Raw genomic sequence first — 19,251 nt, 5'->3', positions numbered from 1 at the left:
GTTTCGTAAGGTGATCTCATTAGTTTAGGGACGCAAATGATAAATCCCGAACGTTCAGGAATTATTAGCGTCCTTAATTAAGTATGTAAGAGGGAAAGTTTGGAAACCTTGTGTATCCATACGCATTTTGTAAGTCGGTGTATATAGCACAAACTTTACTACTATATACTATCGCACTACACGTCTATATATATATATATATATATGCTTGCAGACTGTGCTACTCCCTCCGTCCAGGTGAATAAGTCATCTTTGGTTGTGCACCATGACCAAGAAGGAGGGAAGACTTTATACACCTACACGGAGGGAGTACTACTATTACTTATGCACGTGCAAATGCACGTTTTAACATTAGGATGCGGTTTTTGTAAAAGTATTAAAACAACACTAGTCAAGCTTGTGAAACGATTCAATGCAAAACAAATGCAAAAATGCTCGTTTGATTGTTCACTTTTAGCTTCCTTCTCTGTGGTTATTTCTCTGTCATACTTTGTACGGGGTATCTCACTTGTCGGGAAGGCATGCAAATTCCCAAACCGCTTCCTACACCCTATATCAAATTTTTTGCCTAACAAGTTGTGTCGTGCAATTGGAATTCCAACTTGAGTACTAGTACTACTAGTAGGAGTACTAGGGGCCAGTTCGTTTAGGCTTCTAGATTAGTAGTAATCCCATTACTACTAGCTCCGTCCTGGTTTATTGGTCCCCATTGTAATCTGTGTCAAATTTTGATCATAAATTTAACTAATAAAATGTTTGTGCATTTCTCATGAACTAACATTTTATCAGTTAAATCTTTGGTAAAAGTTTACCACAAATTACAATGGTGAAGAATAAACCAGGACGGAGGTACTAGTACTAGTTTAGAAGCCCAAAAAATGAGTGAGGCGCCTTAATGTTACTCTCCACTGTGACTAGTCTTATGGGAAAAGCTGGGGAAGAGACGGCTTATTTTTAAGCTGCCAAAAGAACTGGCCCTAGGAGTAGTAGCTAGGGATACTAGGAGTAGTAGCTAGGGATCGAGTGTGTGAGATGAACCGGAGAAAGTAAATGCAGAGAGATGAAATGCAAAAAAGACGGAGGGATGTGATGGTTGCTTGTCCGTTTCTTTTACCAGGCCACTTATTATTGGAAGTGGTTGGGTTTTGTGATATGACGGCTTTACTGCCGTGCCACGAGCAGGGTGAGACTCCCGTGCAACACCGCCCTCTACACTTGTACTACATTGGTCGTGGTTTATTAGTCCCCCATTGAATTTGACTGTAGATTTAACTAACAAAATGTTAGTGCATGTCAACAAAAACTATATCATTGGATTCGTATTTGAACATAGTTTTCAATGATATAATATTAGGTGACATGTATCCGCATTTATCGTACTATATATAATGTTAGTTCAATTTTTTGTCATACTAATCTATAGTAGTAAGGTGCCCATGTGTTGCACGGAAGAGTGAAATGCATTGATCGGGGAGTTGTTTATTTTGACAAAGGGTGTGGGGGTCATCTCATGTGTAACGGGTATCGATATGTTTCTTCGGATATTATTTCATCTCTAGAGGTCACAAACATCCTGGTGAAATAGATAAACAGGTATCTTTTGCAAACAAAAGCGTTCAACAGTTCAACCTACATCCAAAACTTGTGAAGAAATAACACTTATTGTGCTTTGCAAGAAATGATCTTTAAGAATTAGTTTTTGAGTATCGATTGTTATACATGTTGGCCACAGATGGCAATTTCTTATAGTCAACAGTTGGCTATACTATTAAGTATTAACCATGCCCTTATACACCTAGACAGAGGGATTAAATCAGGCTGACTTGGAAGGGGCAGAGGAGATGTAAGAAATGGTTCATAGTAAGTCTTTCACCAGTACTGTAGTAAAAGTTCATACATGGAAGATTCTAGACTAAACCATAAATGGGTACACTTTTATTCATGCGCGATACTCCAATAGAGCAAGATCATGCATGGAAGTCTCCACATGCTTAAACAGCGGATTACGTTGAGCGAAGACTAAAGATCAACATTTAACTTGATAATTCTTATGTCCAGGTGAACCTCCTTGGAGTCCTCGTGCACCGCGTTGGGGGAAAATAATACCATGTGTTTTCCATGTCCACATCGGCGGGAAGGTCCCAGCTCGGCAGAGTTCAAGTCAGTTTGATGTAGCCGGTGTCGCTGCCTATGTAACTCGGAGGGGTAGTAACAGTGAGCACGCATCCGTACATCAGCCTCGTGTCAGTGTCAGTGTCAGCAGCGTTGCCCCTAACACACACTATAGAGACGGGGCGACAACCTGCGCAGGCCTCGCTGGTGCCCACAATCAAGAGGAAGGCACTGCCGTCCTCCTCCGAGACTAGCAGGCGGCGGTGATCGACCAGCGACTCCGGCATGGTCAACGGGTAGCACATCTCGTACTTGATGTTGTCCGCCAAGGGACAGTAGTGATCGCTGCACGCATCCGTGAGGTGATGCACGATGTCCGCCAGTGAGCCCCAAAACGGCATCGGGCACTCATAGTAGTAGATGAAGGGCTCCTTGGAGGCATCGACCAGGGCGTCCATGAAATGGGAGTGGATGTAGGGGACTTTGCGCCAGTTGAATATATGAGCAAGTTACTACGAGATTTAATCTGAATAAGCACAGAATAAATCTTGACGGCTATAACAGAGATTAAACTAATCATGTGGACTAGCATAGTAGATGAACAGATAGAATATACTCCCTCCGTTCCTAAATATTTGTCTTTTTAGAGATTTCAAATGAAGTACCACATACAGATGTATATAGACATATTTTAGAGAGTAGATTCACTCATTTTGCTCCGTATGTAGTCATTTTTTGAAATCTCCAAAAAGACAAATATTTAGGAATGGAGGAAGTAGTAGGATACATAGTAGAAACATGAATTCTACCACGATTTCGAACAGGAAGGACAGAAACACATACGGTGCGACGGGAGCAGCACCGTTGGCGTTGAGGTTGTCACCCATGTCGTTGAGGAAGAGGTTGCCGAGGTCGGGGCAGAAGTCATCATCGGTGAAGTCGTGGCTGCCAGCAGTCGCGAGAGTGCCCTCCCCAAATTTAAACAGCGCCCGCCGAATGGAGCGCAGGAGGGAGTGGCTGTAGGGGACGTTGCGGTCACCGAATGGAGCGCAGGAGTAGCACACAAAGCAGTAGATTGTGCTCATCCCAAAGTCTCTATCTCTACTCTTATCTCTATCTCTACTACTCTTCTTTGTTTTTTATAAAAAATCGAATAGTACTGCGTCGTCCGCTGCACTCTCGGCTGAACACGCCTCCTCGCCTCCATCATCACCAACTGAGTCTTTTATAGGAGTACGAGTAGAGAAAAAACCAAGTTGGTGATGATGGTGTGTCGTGCAATGCACGGGCATCTTGCTAATTTTTTTTTGCGTATAATTCCAAACACCACGTAGACACGGTTTTTGACCATTTTACAACTATGTTTGTATCATTGTTAGTGGTCAGCCGGTGCAAGTTATAGCCCCAGGTGTTTTAACCTTTTGTTAGTAATGATATCTGGCGATTGTTCGGCACGAGCTCAATCCTGGCAAATCCCACGTAACCATCAAATTTTCATCCGACGGTGGCCTGTTTTTAAGCCATGGTATTTGATAAAACCGCCACCCTTCCCCATGTACTGTAACTGCATCACGGGCGTTTGCAACTGCCATGTCTCCCATCGAATGTTTGTTGGGGATTGGAGTTAGAAACGATAGCGGTTTGTAGTCGTCCCATGCTCGGGCATTGAAGTTTGTAACTATTTTAGATTAGAATATACTACTCCTCCGGTGCTAGTAGTAGAGCAGAGTCCTACTCCACTACTACTCTACTCAAGCAAGTTAGGGCATAGTAGTAGGTGCTGTAGGGAGTACCAGTACTGTGATCACTCAAGCAAGTAGTCTGACTTTGATATGACCCTACGCTGCTGGTGTGTGTCTCATAAATCAAGTAGCATGATGTAGTCATCATCACCAGTCCACTTCCCCATAGCACATATTTGCTTCTCCATCTTTGTCCGCACATAATCTCGTCCAATCTTCCATCCCCTCTAAGGCGCCTCGCATCCTCGTCCGAAACCCAAGCACTAACAATGGCAGAACCGAGCAGCACCCGCCAAAAGAGTGGCTGGAATTCGCTCCCCACAGAGGTAATCAAGCTCATTGTTTCGCGTGTGGACAATCTCAGTACCATGCCGCTCGGCGCCTGCTCGTCGGGGCTGTACCATTTAATCAAAGCCCTCAGGACGAAGCTTTTTAAGCTAGCTCCTTGCTTGCTGATGCCGCCTGACCTTCAGAAATGGCGTGTCATGAAGCATAACGATCATAGGGTGGTGAGAATCAACCCCCTTGACTGCGATCCGATCCCCGTCACCCTCAACTACATTAACAGTATGTACTGGGTCGGCATGAACACGTCTTGGATGGTGCTCATCGACGGTCGCGGTAGCTGGATGCTAATGGAGGTCTACTCCCGGCGATTGATCCCCCTTCCTTCGATTAACACTGCACTACTTTGGCACCGCGGCCCAGAGTACTCGGAATCTTACAGTAGCCAACATGATACCAAGTTTGATTTGCTTAAGGTTGTAATCTGCCAAGTGCCCACAAGATCTGCGAATTATAAAGACTTCAGGCTAATTGCATTCTGCAACGGCGGTCTTGCCTGTCTGACAGGTCACTGCTGTAAGTGGATAAATCTGCACGTCCATCGCAGAATCATACATCCTACATGGTTCTCTGATGCCATTGAACACAAGGGCTTCATTTACGCTATCGACTCCTTCTATGGCTGGATGTATTGCTAGCCTACTCCAGTCATCGCTACAAACGGCTGTTACAGTAGTATGTTACTTTCCTATGATATCATGATGGCTTGCTTATATTACTGTCAACATTTACTAAAAAATATTCATGCTCATAACATGCTGTTCTTAAGATTGACTACATCAAGAGCCCTTTTTTATTTGACTCCAACTTGATATGATGTTATAGGCCGCATGGTGTCCCTACCCTTCCTAATCCCAGAACCTTTCAAAGAAAAGTTGCATGGCAGTTGCAGGTGGTTCCTGGCTCGATCAGACGACGACGAGCAATTGATCAATGTTCGCACATACCGGACGTGTTGTTTCGCGGAATACAATCACACTCACTGCAAGGTCTTTGAGCAGGATCCCAGCTTCTCTGGGACTTCAAGAATTTTTGACTGGAGGATGGTAAGTAGCCTTGGTACACGCTCTCTGTTTGTCAGACTGAATTATCCGATTAACCAGGAGATAACCGATGGCAAGGATAATGATGGTAGCGCGGTTTCGTTCATCAGGCAAAACTGTGTGTACACAGCGTACCATGCGTCTTTGCATGCACCATACCCTGATATGTGCCGCCACGCTCTGCATCCCAAAGTAGGAGAGAGGGTGGCAAGTATCAGACTTCGACCTGCTGGCTGTAGTTTCCCTCGTCAGGCACCCATCTGGTTCAAGCCGTCAACCAATCTCCACAGCTTAATAAATAGTAATGTCTAACTGGGCCAGTTAGTTAGATGCGTACACTTGGTGTAGTAGGATCTTTATTTAGTTTGATGCATACACTTCTTCTTTTTTGGTAGCCCTTTTGTAATAATGGCTAATGTTTGGTTTGGAAGAGAGAGCTGCATCTTCACTCTTCTGGCCTGCTAACTGCTTCTGTTGCACCCCCAGCCCTGGTTGCTGCTGCTGCTGTTTTCAATGTACAATCAATAGTATATTTCGTCTGTTGGTTGAATAAATGTGTTGTTAGAACAACAAACACAATGTTTTGGAAGTTGTTGCACGGTTCGATCCTTAGTGCCCCGTATCATACGTAGCGCATACTATTTTTCGTACGGAACACATTTTCCACTTGTTGATAACATGCAGCCCACTGATGAAGGCCCAATAGAGGAGCCCATAATTAACTGGAAGGGAGGCTCTCACATGAATCCATCCCAGCTACATGCTCATGGTCCCCTAAACATAAATAAGTAACTAAATAAATAAAGCTAAATGCTCATGCACCACTTCTTTAAATTCATGATTTAACAGGAGGATAATATTTCCTATGATAGTGTCATTACATTTAGTCGATATTATTCTTAGGCAAAGATAGCGACCAGTCTTCTTTCTCCTAGCATTTTCTTCCTGCAACCAACGGACCCATGCAAATCGTAGTCAACATCGTAAATAGTTCCGGTCCATTTTTATTTTTCAATAAGAATGTCCAACCCAGCCCAGCACATTTGCGACAACACTTTATCCTCCGCCTTGGTGCGCTCGTCGCGGCGCCGCCGTCCGGCCCTGTAAACATACTGAATCAGGAGAGGACTGTAGTTGTGAGTATGATAGTACAGACCCACCAGGTCCACTCCCGAACACAAGCAAGCACCTCTTTTACTACTCAGATGCACCCCTCGTTTTTACTCTAATCCACCCTACTGATATCTGGGACCCACATCATTTTCAACGTATAGTCAATTAACGACAGAATTGCACAACTGTTTTTTGAGTAGTAATTCAAAGGAGTAGGCTATAAACTGGGTTGTGCGGTCTCTGTGGCCCGTCTAACAACATGACCAGCCCAGCAGTTTTTTCTTTAGGAAAATAGGTAGCCCAGTATTTCTTTTTGAAGAATACCCAAGCTAGGCTTATTTGTTTTCTCTGACTTACTGGGCTGCAAATCTTTCAAGATGAGGAGGGATGCATTCCGGCCTGGCCAAAGAGTATGGTCAGTGTATGTTAAAAGTAATATCAAAGGGGTTGAAAATTCCAAAAAAATTATAATGGGATATTAGTTTCTTTTTTTGTTTTTGTTCTTCACTGATATTTTATAGTATTTCATTGGATTTAACATGACATAGTACTAATTTATTTTTAAATTTGTTTTAGTATGGCTACTAATTTTTGGATTAAGAATATTTTGTTCCCTAGCAAAAATTTGCGAATTTTCAAAATTTCACACATATTTAGTTAATTTTTTAACCCTGGTACTGACCAGAAAATGGGAGGCAATTCTAAAAATGAAAAACGGGCTGCAATAAATTCCATATGAATTAGAAAATGAGTAAAAATTATAAAAAAAATAGCAAATGGGCTATACATGCCACAGATTTCGAGGCTGACTTGTTGACGCTAAGCTTTGTTAGTCAACACACGATTCTAGCAGCAGTAACTGTTGGATGTCCATCCAACGGCCAACCTGCTTCTTCAATTTCTAATCTTCCTGCTCCAGCCGCCTAAACTAGCGCCGGCGGGACTGCCTGATCCATCCTCTTGTTGCCCGCTGTGATGTCGCGCAGGCTTCCCCGGCCCACCCTACTCCCTCCGCTGGCCTGGCCGCATGCAATCAATTGCTTCCTTATTACATGAAAAAATGATTCCTTCCACTGACATCCAGGGCGCACCGGTTGGGAGGCTCACCTGTGGGCGTACTAAGTTGACGCGTACGCAAGGCTTGTCAACTTAGTCAACAAATGATTCTAGCAGCAGTAACCGTTGGATTTGAATCGAACGGTCCTGCTGCTTCTTTAATTGCTGCTCTTATTGCACCTGCCGCCCAAACCAGCACCGGCGAGACCACCTACTCCTGCCTCCAGTGGCTGGTTGTGCTGCCGTTGAGGTCTCACCGCCCCCTAATACTCCCACCGCTAGCTAGGGACGGCGGCGACGGCAGCCTCACACCGTAGCCGAACCAGTGAACCCTCGTACTCCTCTCCGCGTGGGTATCCATTGCCGCGTCTTCCCTGGCTCCGCGTCTTCCCCTTCCTAGGCCTCGCCGTCGTACACCGCCCTGGTGCTCTCGGCGCGACGTGGTCAATGTGGTCATGGAACAACATCCATCGGACATGGACTATATGTGGAGAGGCTGACAGCTGGGTCCACGGCCACACACAAGGAAATGCCTCCTTATTACGCGCAAAATAATGATTCCTCCAGCTAACATCCGGGACCCACCAGAAGGGCCTCTTTATTTCACGAAAAAACATTCCCCCCACTGACAGGTCGGGCCCACCAGCTATATCTTCGCACGCAAGGAGGTGCCTCCTTATTACGCACAAAAAATGAATACTCGCCCTGCTAGCTGGGACCCAGCATAGTGGGATGCTGACTTGTGGGCCTACAAAGTTGACGGGGATGGAGGGCTTTGTCAACTAAGTTAATATGAACGATTCTAGCTCCAATTACCGTACGATGTTCATCCAACGGCCGTAGTGCTTCTTCAACCTCTGGTCTTCTTGCTCCAGCCGCCCAAAGCAGCATCGGTCATGCCGCTTGCTCCTGCCTCTCGTGGCCGCCTGTGCTACCGGTTTGTAATAAAGTTTGGCCCAAGTTGGACAATGTTTTTACCATGACATATATGTGCCATGACGTGACACCATGCCTACTTTCATGACTTTCTAGTGAGTTTTGGATTTACAGGGATTTAAAGACCAAGATTCCAAATGTTTGGTGACGAGACAGGACGCCGGTACGGTTGTAATTCGTTCCCATTCCTAGCATGGGACCTAAACATGCACCCAAGGACACATGTATAATTTTTCTAGCCATTTTGGTGAATGGGAGTACGTATTTGAAGTTTAGATTTGAATTATGGACATTAAATGCCTAGGAAACTCAAGTATAAAAAGACCAAACAAACATTGAATAAGTTTAAATTTCAGCACATATATCCAGTCGTTCAATATTGCCCGTAGAAGAAAATACAAGGTGAAAAGAGGCAGCGATTATGTTTCGACAACAAGGGGAACACGTTTCCCTATAGGAACCACGAGGCTTCTTTGAGAGAAGCTCTGGTTTGTTAGAGGTTTGTAATAAAGCTTGGCCAAATTGGACAATGTTTTACCACGACATATATGTGCCATGACGTAACACCATGCCTACTTTCATGACTTTCTGGTGAGCTTAGGATTTACGAGGATTTAAAAACCAAGATTTGTTTGAGGATGAGCCAGGACACCGGTATAGTTGTAATTCATTCCCATTCCTGGCATGACACCTAAACATGCACCCAAGGACACATGCATATATAATTTTTATAGCCATTTTCGTGCACTGGAGCATGTATTTGATGTTCAGATTGGACTTATTGACAATAAATGCCTAGGAAACTTAATTTGTGTATAAAAAGGCCAAACGAACCCTGAATAAGTTTAAATTTTAGCACGTATATCTTGTCATTCCATGTTGCCGGTAGAAGAAAATACAAGGCAAAAAGAGGCAGTGATTATCATTTCCCCCACAAGGGGGACACGTTTCCCTATCGGAACCACGAGGCTTTCTTTGAGAGAAACTCCGGTTTGTAAGAGGCTTGTTATAAAACTTGCGCCAAAATGGACGAACAAAATTCCTCGACATATATGTGCCATGTCGTGACACCATGCCAAGTTTCATGATTTTCGGGTGAGTTTTAGGTTTAGTGGGATTTTAAAACCAAGATTCTTCTCATGAAATGTTTTCAAATGGCACACGGTTCACTTAATAAAGCCATGTGCCTACCAAACCTTGGCCGATGCCCCACTCCCCTACTGCACGCGTGATCTGAGTCATGCGTGGCCAGAACCCAAACCCCACCGATCGTACATCTGCACCGTTGGATGCTCCCAGATCAAACGGCAACCCTCAGCCCTTTCGACAACACATGCAGTACATGGGTAAGCACTGTGCGCATGCATCGTGTTAGCTCATGCTTGCTTCTCTTGTATGTTTTCTAAACATGCTACAATTTCCCGGCACTCCTCTCATCGGTTTCCCACCTCTTCTCCCATTGGTTTCCCGCTACCAGTGCTAGTGCTCAGTGAAGGCTAGGCGGAGACACACCGACCATGTAAATATCGCACACAGTTTCTAAAAGCACAAAAGTTTGTGAAAGGAGGGAGTAGGTCCCATAGGGTGACCAGCGTGAAACGCCTTAATGGCAAGGAGGCAATTCCTATCTGCAAGGGGCGACTTCCCATCCTCTAGCCTAGTCGAATAGAACGCAGAAGTTAAGCATGCTCGGGCTGGAGTAGTCCAAGGATGGATGATCCGGTGGAAAGTTGCATACGTCAAGCTTCATTTAAATGCCATGACACAATCATTATAGAGATAAATATCTCTATAGTGACCTATCATGGAAATTATATAAACCTTGGGATCCTTGTTTTGCTAATTTGTAGACTATGTTTTTATTGGTTTTTTTTGCTGTAAAATCACCACGACTGCGCAAGCACGAGCAAATGGTGCAGATACTGGCTTAACCGTGTGCGATGCAAGTGCAATGTGAAATCACCACGACTGCGCAAGCTAAAGGTGGGTAAGTTTATTTAGTAATTAGGACAAACGTGTGCGATAGACCAGCTAGCTAGAAATATAAAAACAAACTACCCGCCTTGAGCGGTTCAAAATCGGCGGTTCCGCCACTTTTCCTTATTATCATACACACATATTCTTATTGGATCGTGCATGATCTTGGGCACTCCTGCCTCACATCAATTCCTCTACCCAAATTTTAGTAGCCGCCGTACTTCAACCATCGCCCACACTCCTCCCACACCGACCTTATAGTAAAATTGCAGTAGCCGAGCCATTTGAACCGTCGCCCTCCCTCGTCCACCACCATCTCCACCCACCACTACTAAAATTTCAATAACCACGGCGTATCCTCAAACACCACAATCCCACCCCCCCCTCCACAGTCCCCCATCCTCCCCATCCCCCCTCGAACCCTAGCTCGCGGCCGTCGCCGGCGCCGCCGCCAACTCATGTCGGTTTACCCGTTCCTCCTAGTTTAGATAATAAAGTTCAGGTTACCCAGCGATTCCTATACCGTCGCCCCACTCCCCTGAGTTTTTAGATGAGGCATGCGGTCTCACTCCCCGCCAGATCCACATCCCCTGCTCCAGAATGTCGTAGCCTAAGCTCGACCACGTATCCCGGGGAGCCCGACAAGCGTTCACCCAAGAAGAGGTTTATCATGGCCTCTCCGGTGGACGTTGGTGAGGTGGCTGCCGTTCGCCCCGCCCTGTCGATCCCGGAGCAACACGTCTCCGCAGAAGCCGGCGAAGACGTTGACTACGTTGCCATGTCGAAGGCTTCATGTCAACGGGCTTGCGTGTTAATGTATCTCGGGAAAGCTAGCTACGGCATCAAGCTCGTCGACAGCGATGGCTTCATGCGGGCCATGTCACGGGTTACATGGTCCATCCCCAACCCCTCTGGTTCAATCATCGTTGATCCCTTCGAAGGCCCTGCCGCTAATCTCCTCCATCAAGCGGTCAAGGATTTGTGATCCTTATACGCCATCGAGCCCATTTTGTCATTTCTGAAGGACACGTTCTACAGCGGCGGTTTGGGATTCTCAATTGCCAAGTTAGATCTCATCGACCACGACGACAACCACGAGGAGGGAACCCACAAAGGTTCTTCCAAGGTGAAACAGCCCATCTGTGACATCAGAGAGTGCACCATTGGTCTGTGCTCTTCCAACTGGAACGATCTCGTCCATGAAATGTGAGGCAACATCCTATCAGCAAATCTTACCTTTTCTAGCTTGCCAACACGTACCCTTTGTTGTTGTAGCATTTGCCTTGCGGTGCTATAACTGTGTCGTGTTTAATTATTTTTGTTTTGCCAAAATGTATTGTTCAATAGGGCTATGTGATGTTTAAGTATGAATTGTCCACTTTAATTTCATGAATGGCTATATTTGGTTGTTTATAGTGAGTAGATGCCTAGTTTATCTGTGTTTGATTGTTAGGTTGGTTGTAGTGAGCATTTTTCAAGTTATCGAGCCGATGCATTGTTCATATGTATTTGGTTCTTAGTTTGGTTGTAGTGAGGATTTGTCTAGTTATTAAGAAAATGCCTTGTTTATCTGTATTTGGTTGTTAGGTTGCTTTTTTTAGCATTTGTCCAGTTTTCAAGCCGATGCCTTGTTTATCTGTATTTTCTTGTTAGGTTGGTTTCAGTGAGCATTTGTCTAGTTTTCAAGCATATGCCCTGTTTATCTATATTTGCTTGTTAGCTTGGTTGCAGTGAGACTCTGTTTAGTTTTCAGTGTCTATATTTGGTTGTTATACTGATCATTTATGCCTTGTTTATTTCAGTCATTCACAATGTGTTGTTCATTATGTGCAAGTCGGAACTGTGCCGCTCGACTGCATCAATACCAGTTTGGACGGCTATATTCGTTTCCATTTATGCCTGGTGTAGTTAACACATTCCCTTTATTTCAGTTTTACACATTTATCAAGTGATGTTTAAGCATTACCTATGTTCTATTCATTTTCAACAATACCAGTTTGAATTACAATATTTGATGGTTGTCGAGCCTGCTGTCGGTAACATTGCCTTCCATTTTATATATGCTTTAACAACATGCTGAAACCAACACATTCAAGCTATCATTTGCAGATGATATTGTTTACCTTTGCTATATTTATTTGATGTTAAGGTTGTTGTACTTATCATGCCTTTCCACTACTTATGCAGGACAACAATGGGAGTGCCCACCATTTTCCACCGAGGTTAGCTTCATCCCTCGGCTTTTACACCCCCGTCATTCCATAATGTAGTGCATATAGATCCATGCATGGACACTTTTTAGCTTGTAATACTGACTTGTTGCTTGTAGGTACATATGCCCTTGGCAAGGATCCACGCATCAAACCTTTTTGCATATGGGGCAATGTGATATTCATGAACAAGCATCAAGTGAGGAAACTGATAAGGATTATTAGCAAAAAGATGCGAATGGTGGCAAGCAAATTATTTGTTTATGCTCAATCCAACACAACAGTGAGTTGTAGCATGGTAACTACAAATTCTGCAGCCTTCTCTTTTTACTGCCCATAATGAGTTGTTAGACAACAATGTCTGATTCTTTTTCGTTCGAAGTGGTTCTCGAATCAGTTCACTCAAGATTACCTCGCAAACTACATGAATGCTGGACACACAATGAAGGTTAAAGTATTTCATCCAGACTACAGTGAGCATAGAGAAGTCGTAATGAAGACATTGAAGGATGGATGGGCAGCCATCACAAGGGGTTGGCCTGGAGTCGTGCGTGCATTATGCATGGAGGAGGGCACAATATGGGCATTCTGCTTTAGCTTCTCCAGCAACCAGAATGTCTTTTGCCTCTCTCTTTTCAGTATTTAGTACAACTGTGGTTCATCTTTCTTTACTTGGTGCTTCTGTAATTCTTCAGTATATGTACCTGTGCATCGAATTATGCATTCGTGGTTGAAACTATATTTGTAATAAACATGGTTCGATATGAAATAAGTGATTGCCTACTAAAAAATTCAAAACATATGATTTTTAAATTAGGGATTAATTAGGGATTAATCAGGTATTACACTGCACATGGTTGGCGAAAGCAAAATGTCAGTGATAGACATGGAGATCAGACACGTTTCTAGGATCTGCTACGTGTGCGATCAATCTCCACTGCACACGATCCGCCAAGAAAAAAGGTGTGCGATCAATCTCCACTACACACACGATCAGCCAAGAAAAAACGTGTGCGATTAACAATAGCATCGCACACAGTTCATTCTTATTAAATGTTTGTGATAGTCACCTTACCACACATGCTTCAAAATTATAGACTGTTTGTAATGTTCTGCACATCGCACACGTTGGTACTTCTTGGATTAACTGTGTGGGATGTACATACTAACAGAAACATATTCCTTGGATGGACTATGTGGAATTTACACACGAACGGAAATGTTTAGTGGGGACTGACTGTGCGGGATGTACTTACGACCGGAAACAATTTACCCTGTATAATCGTACTTTTTAGCACTACTGTACGTATAACCGTATTTGAGCGCTCGCCGGTCGCACACGACCTCATTTTGCCGCGCGTCTGTGCGAGGAGGTCATATCCCCCACGGTTTCTGGGTCGTGTGGGAAGGACCCCCCTATCGCCCACACTCACTTGGCGACGGTTCCAAATGCCGTCATGGAAAGGGGTTAAAAATATCGTTTGTATAGCACCGACGCATACCAGTGGGCCTAGAAAAATTTCCAATTCTAAACATGGCAGTTGTGTTAGTGCATGTTAATGATAGAAAAAATTCATGGTCATACGAGGAAGCGACCGTCGGTTCGTCATCAAACATGAAGTGTTCCCTCTTGGAACCACGATTCTTCTCAAGAGATGCTCCGGTTTGTGAGAGGTGTGTGTCAAAACATTAATCAAACTGGCCAATTTTTTTACCGCAACATCTTTGTACTCAAAGATTGTGTCCAAGTCGTGACACCAATATGTTTGAAAATTCATTCCAATTTACTACACAGGGCATTAACTTACACACAAGGACATAAATATCATTTTCCAACCCATGATGATTTTCTATTGCATGTACATCTAGTTCAAATTGGAATTACGGCCATTAAATGGCTAGAAACTTACATAATGTCTTAAAAAAGGTCAAATGACCCTTGAAAATTTCCAATTTTTAATATGATAGTTGTATTAGTGCACACTAATGGTTGAAAATTTTCAGGGCCATACGAGGGAGTGACCATCAGTTTGTCATCAAAAAGGCAGTGTTTCCCTCGGAACCACAAGTTTTCTCATGAGATGGTCCGGTTTTTGAGAGGTATGTGTCAAAACTTACGTCAAACGGGCCAATTTTTTACCATGGCATCTTGTGCCATGCCATTATATCAAGCAAGGTTTCATGTATTTCTGATTAGTTCTGAATTATTGGGAATTTAAAGGACATTGTACTCAATTTTTGTATCCAAGTCGTGACACAGATATGTACAAAAATTCCTTCCAATTTACTGCATAGGGCATTAACTACCACATAAGGACACAAATATCATGTTCCAACCCATGATGATTTGCTATTGCATGTTCATGTAGTTCAAATTTGAATTATGGCCATTAAATGGCTAGAAATTCACATAACGTATAAAAAAGGTCAAATGACCCTTGAAACAATCGAAATTTAAACACGACAGTTGTATTAGTGCATGTTAATAGTACAAAAAAAATTCATACATCGAAAACACCATCTATTGCCAGTCTACTCCAAATTAATCTTTCACAGCTAATACAAAAAATCAATTACGTCACACACTTTTTGTTATAGGAACCGTTCGCAATAAAAATTCATGGGTCTATTTATGTCTTGCCCCATAAGCTTCGCCGGCTTTGTCTGCTCAAGTCTCAGTCACCGCTGAATCCATGAATCCCTGATCCCCATTCCTAGCACCTTCTTGCAAAGAATGACGCCGTGGAGATGCTCGGTAGCCGCGTCCGCCCCAAGCGGCTCTGCCTTTACCGAGAATGCGGCCACATCCGCATTGAGCGCAGCTACATCCTCTGAGAGGGCGTCTATGACAGCCGAAAGGGCGGCTATAGCAGCCGACACAACTGCAGCAGCTGCTATGACGGCTACTGCAAATGCTGAGAGCGCTGGAGCAGGCATCCATGCCGTGGAGGCGGCCTGGTCTGGGTCAAGCCATCCATGCCTAGATCAGGGACGTCCACGCCAAGATATTCCAGGCCTCCTCAAAATCCAGCATGCACCCCATGTCCTAAGAGGCAACAGAGATGCTTGCCGACGATGTGGCACCGATGGAGGCCATGGAGCCCATGCGTCCTCATGAGATTGCCGAGCGGGAGCTGGCGATGCAGGATGCCGGAGAGATAGGGGAGCATCGGGAGGAGGAGTTGCGCGTGGCTATGGATGAGGTCAAATATCACCTGTCCGTCGAGGAATCAATGGTGGAGTACAATCGCAAGCTCTGGTGCTGCCACTACAACCTTGAGGGTGGCGCCGAGGACGAGGACGGCCATGAGGTTGATTTCAGCCGAGGCGACACAGAGTCCACCAATGGCGAAATATCGCCAGGAGAAGGCATTGACATCTCATCTAACACTGGCGAGGCATAGGGTGGCGCGTCAGTGCCTTTGTTAAAACTACACGTACTTAGCCTTTGTTTATAATGCTGGACTTTTGTTACAACAATGTTTAGGTCAACTAGCTCTGTTTACTTACTAAAATTGCTCAATTCAGTAAGTGTGGTCTGTGTGTTATAGGATCTTTTGTGTACCCAAATTAGCAAGTGATGTTAAATTATGCAATGACATTGATGAGCACTATACCTAGGGAAATTTCGACCGAAATATGAATGCTTAAACACATCACATGCGAGTAAACCACAAGAATTGTTTGTTCTGTGATACGTCTCCAATGTATCTACTTTTCCAAACTTTTTTGCCCTTGTTTTGGAATCTAATTTGCATGATTTGAATGGAATTAACCCAGACTGACGATGTTTTCAGTAGAACTGCCATGGTGTTATTTTTGTGCAGAAATAAAAGTTCTCGGAATGACCTGAAACTTCACGGAGACACATTTTGGAATTAATAAAAAATATTGGCGAAAGAATCAGCAGAAGGGTGACCACACCCTATCGACGAGGGTGGGGGCGCGCCCCCTGCCTTGTGGCCCCTGGACCTCCACCGACCTCAACTCCAACTCCATATATTCATGTTCGGGGAGAAAAAAATTAGAGAGAAGGATTCATCATGTTTTACGATACGGAGCCACTGCCAAGCCTTGTTCTTCCTCGGGAGGGCTGATCTGGAGTCCGTTTGGGGCTCCGGAGAGGGGAATTTGTCACCATCGTCATCATCAACCATCCTCCATCACAAATTTCATGATGCTCACTACCGTGCGTGAGTAATCCCATCGTAGGCTTGCTGGACAATGATGGGTTGGATGCGATTTACCATGTAATCGAGTTAGTTTTGTTAGGGTTTGATCCCTAGTATCCTTTATGTTCTAAGATTTATGTTGCTATGACTTTGCCATGCTTAATTCTTGTCACTAGGGCCCGAGTGCCATGATTTCAGATCTGAACCTATTTTGATTTCATGAGTATATGAGTGTTCTTGATCCTATCTTGCAAGTTATAGTCACCTACTATGTGTTATGATAGGGCAACCTCGAAGTGACAATAATCGGGACCACTCCCGGTGATGATTGTAGTTTGAGGAGTTCATGTATTGATTAAGTGCTAATGCTTTGGTCCGGTTCTCTATTAAAAGGAGGCCTTAATATCCCTTAGTTCCCATTAGGACCCCGCTGCCATGGGAGGGTAGGACAAAAGATGTCATGCAAGTTCTTTTCCATAAGCACGTATGACTATATTCGGAATACATTCCTACATTATATTGATGAACTGGAGCTAGTTATGTGTCACCCTATGTTATAACTGTAGCATGATGAATGCCATTTGACATAATTATCCTAATCCGTTGCATATGATCTTGTTTCATATTGATCTTTGCTAAGTTACTTCTCTGTTTCCACTGTTATGATTGCTACAAAACTGCTACTGTTACTTTGCTACTATTACTTTTGCAACCATTACCATTACTTCCATACTACTTTGATACTTAATACTTTACTGCAGATATTAAGTCTGTTAGGTGTGGTTGAGTTGACAACTCAGCTGCTAATACTTGAGAATATTCTTTGGCTCCCCTTGTGTCGAATCAATAAATTTGGGTTGAATACTCTACCCTCGAAAACTGTTGCAATCCCCTATACTTGTGGGTTATAAAGACCTTTTTCTGGCGGCGTTGCCGGGGAGCATAGCTCTATTCTCTAAGTCACTTGGGATTTATATTTGTTGATCACTATGAGGAATTTGAAAGATCAAAGAACTAAGATTTTTCCCTCAACTACGAGGGGAGGTAAGGAACTACCATCTAGCTCTACACTTGATTCACCTTCTATTTTGAGTAAACTTGCGACACCTACACCTGCTATTGATTCCGATATGTTGCATGTTATTGATGATGCCACTTCTGCTATGCATGATGCTTATGATGATACTACTTCTTTGCTTCATAATAATGTGCCACTAGGTGAATTTCTTGATGAACAACTTGCTAGGGTTAGAGAGAATGAAATTATTGAAACTGGTGATGTTAATGAAAGTGATGTTGAAGATTCTCCCCCTAGATATGAATTTCCTGTTGTACCTGAGGGTTATGTTATGGATGAGGAAACTGGTAGAGACTTCTTTGCTTGCAATGATAGATATGATCTTAAGAAACTGTTAGCTAAGCTGAAAGAAAAGTCTTTGAATGCTAGAATAAAATATGACCCTACTTGTGCTACTTCACCTATCTGTGTTACTGATAAGTATTATGAATTCTTTGTCGATCCAGAGTTAATTACTTTGGTTGAATATGGTCATTTCTATGGTTGTGAACCTGAAACTGTTGTGGCACATCTTACTAAATTGAATGATATAGCCTCCCTATTTACTCATGAGGAAAAAAATGCTATTACTATATCCTTAAATTGTTTCCTTTCTCGTTAAAGGGTGATGCTAAGATATGGTTTAATTATCTTGCTCCTGGTTGTGTGCGTAGTCCCTGGAATATGATTTATTACTTCTCTGCAAAATATTTTCCCGCTCATAAGAAATAAGTTGCCTTGTGGGAAATATTTATTTTTTTGCAAATTGAAGAAGAGAGTCTCCCACAAGCTTGGGGGAGGCTTCTCCAATTACTTAATGCTTTTGTTGATCATCCTCTCAAGAAAAATGAAATACTTTATATCTTTTATAATGGACTAATTGATGCTTCGAGAGACCACCTGGATAGTGATGCTGGTTGTGTTTTCAGGCAAAGAACTATTGAGCAAGCTTGCTATTGAATAATATATTAAGTAATGATAATGACTGGACACTTCTTGAGCCAACTACCAAGCCAACTCCGAAGAAAAGGGGTATTCCATTTCTCAATCCTGAAGATATGCAGGAGGCAAAGAAATCTATGAAAGAAAAAGGTATTAAAGCTGAAGATGTTAAGAATTTACCACCTATTGAAGAAATACATGGTCTTGATAACGCGACACTGGTAGTAAAGGTAAATTATCTCTATAGATTCGATAAGGGTGAAATCCCATCTACTAAGTTTGCTAGTCAATGCTTGGATGAGTTTGATAATTTTACTGTTAAACAAGAAAACTTCAATGCTTATGTTGGTAGACAATTGAAATGTTATGCGTATAGGGCTGAACACTTGATTGATTATATGTCTAGAGTTAAAAGTGATCTTAAGCTCATTAGTAAACATGCTTCCATGGTTACAACTTAGGTAGAACAAGTACTGAAAGCAAAAGATGATTTTCTCAATGAGTTGAATAATAATAATAATGATAATGCTGTTAGAGTTATGACTA

This window comes from Triticum aestivum, chromosome 4B (genome assembly GCF_018294505.1).
Source record: "Triticum aestivum cultivar Chinese Spring chromosome 4B, IWGSC CS RefSeq v2.1, whole genome shotgun sequence".
In the NCBI taxonomy this organism is placed as follows: domain Eukaryota; kingdom Viridiplantae; phylum Streptophyta; class Magnoliopsida; order Poales; family Poaceae; genus Triticum; species Triticum aestivum.
This window is presented reverse-complemented; position numbering follows the sequence as displayed.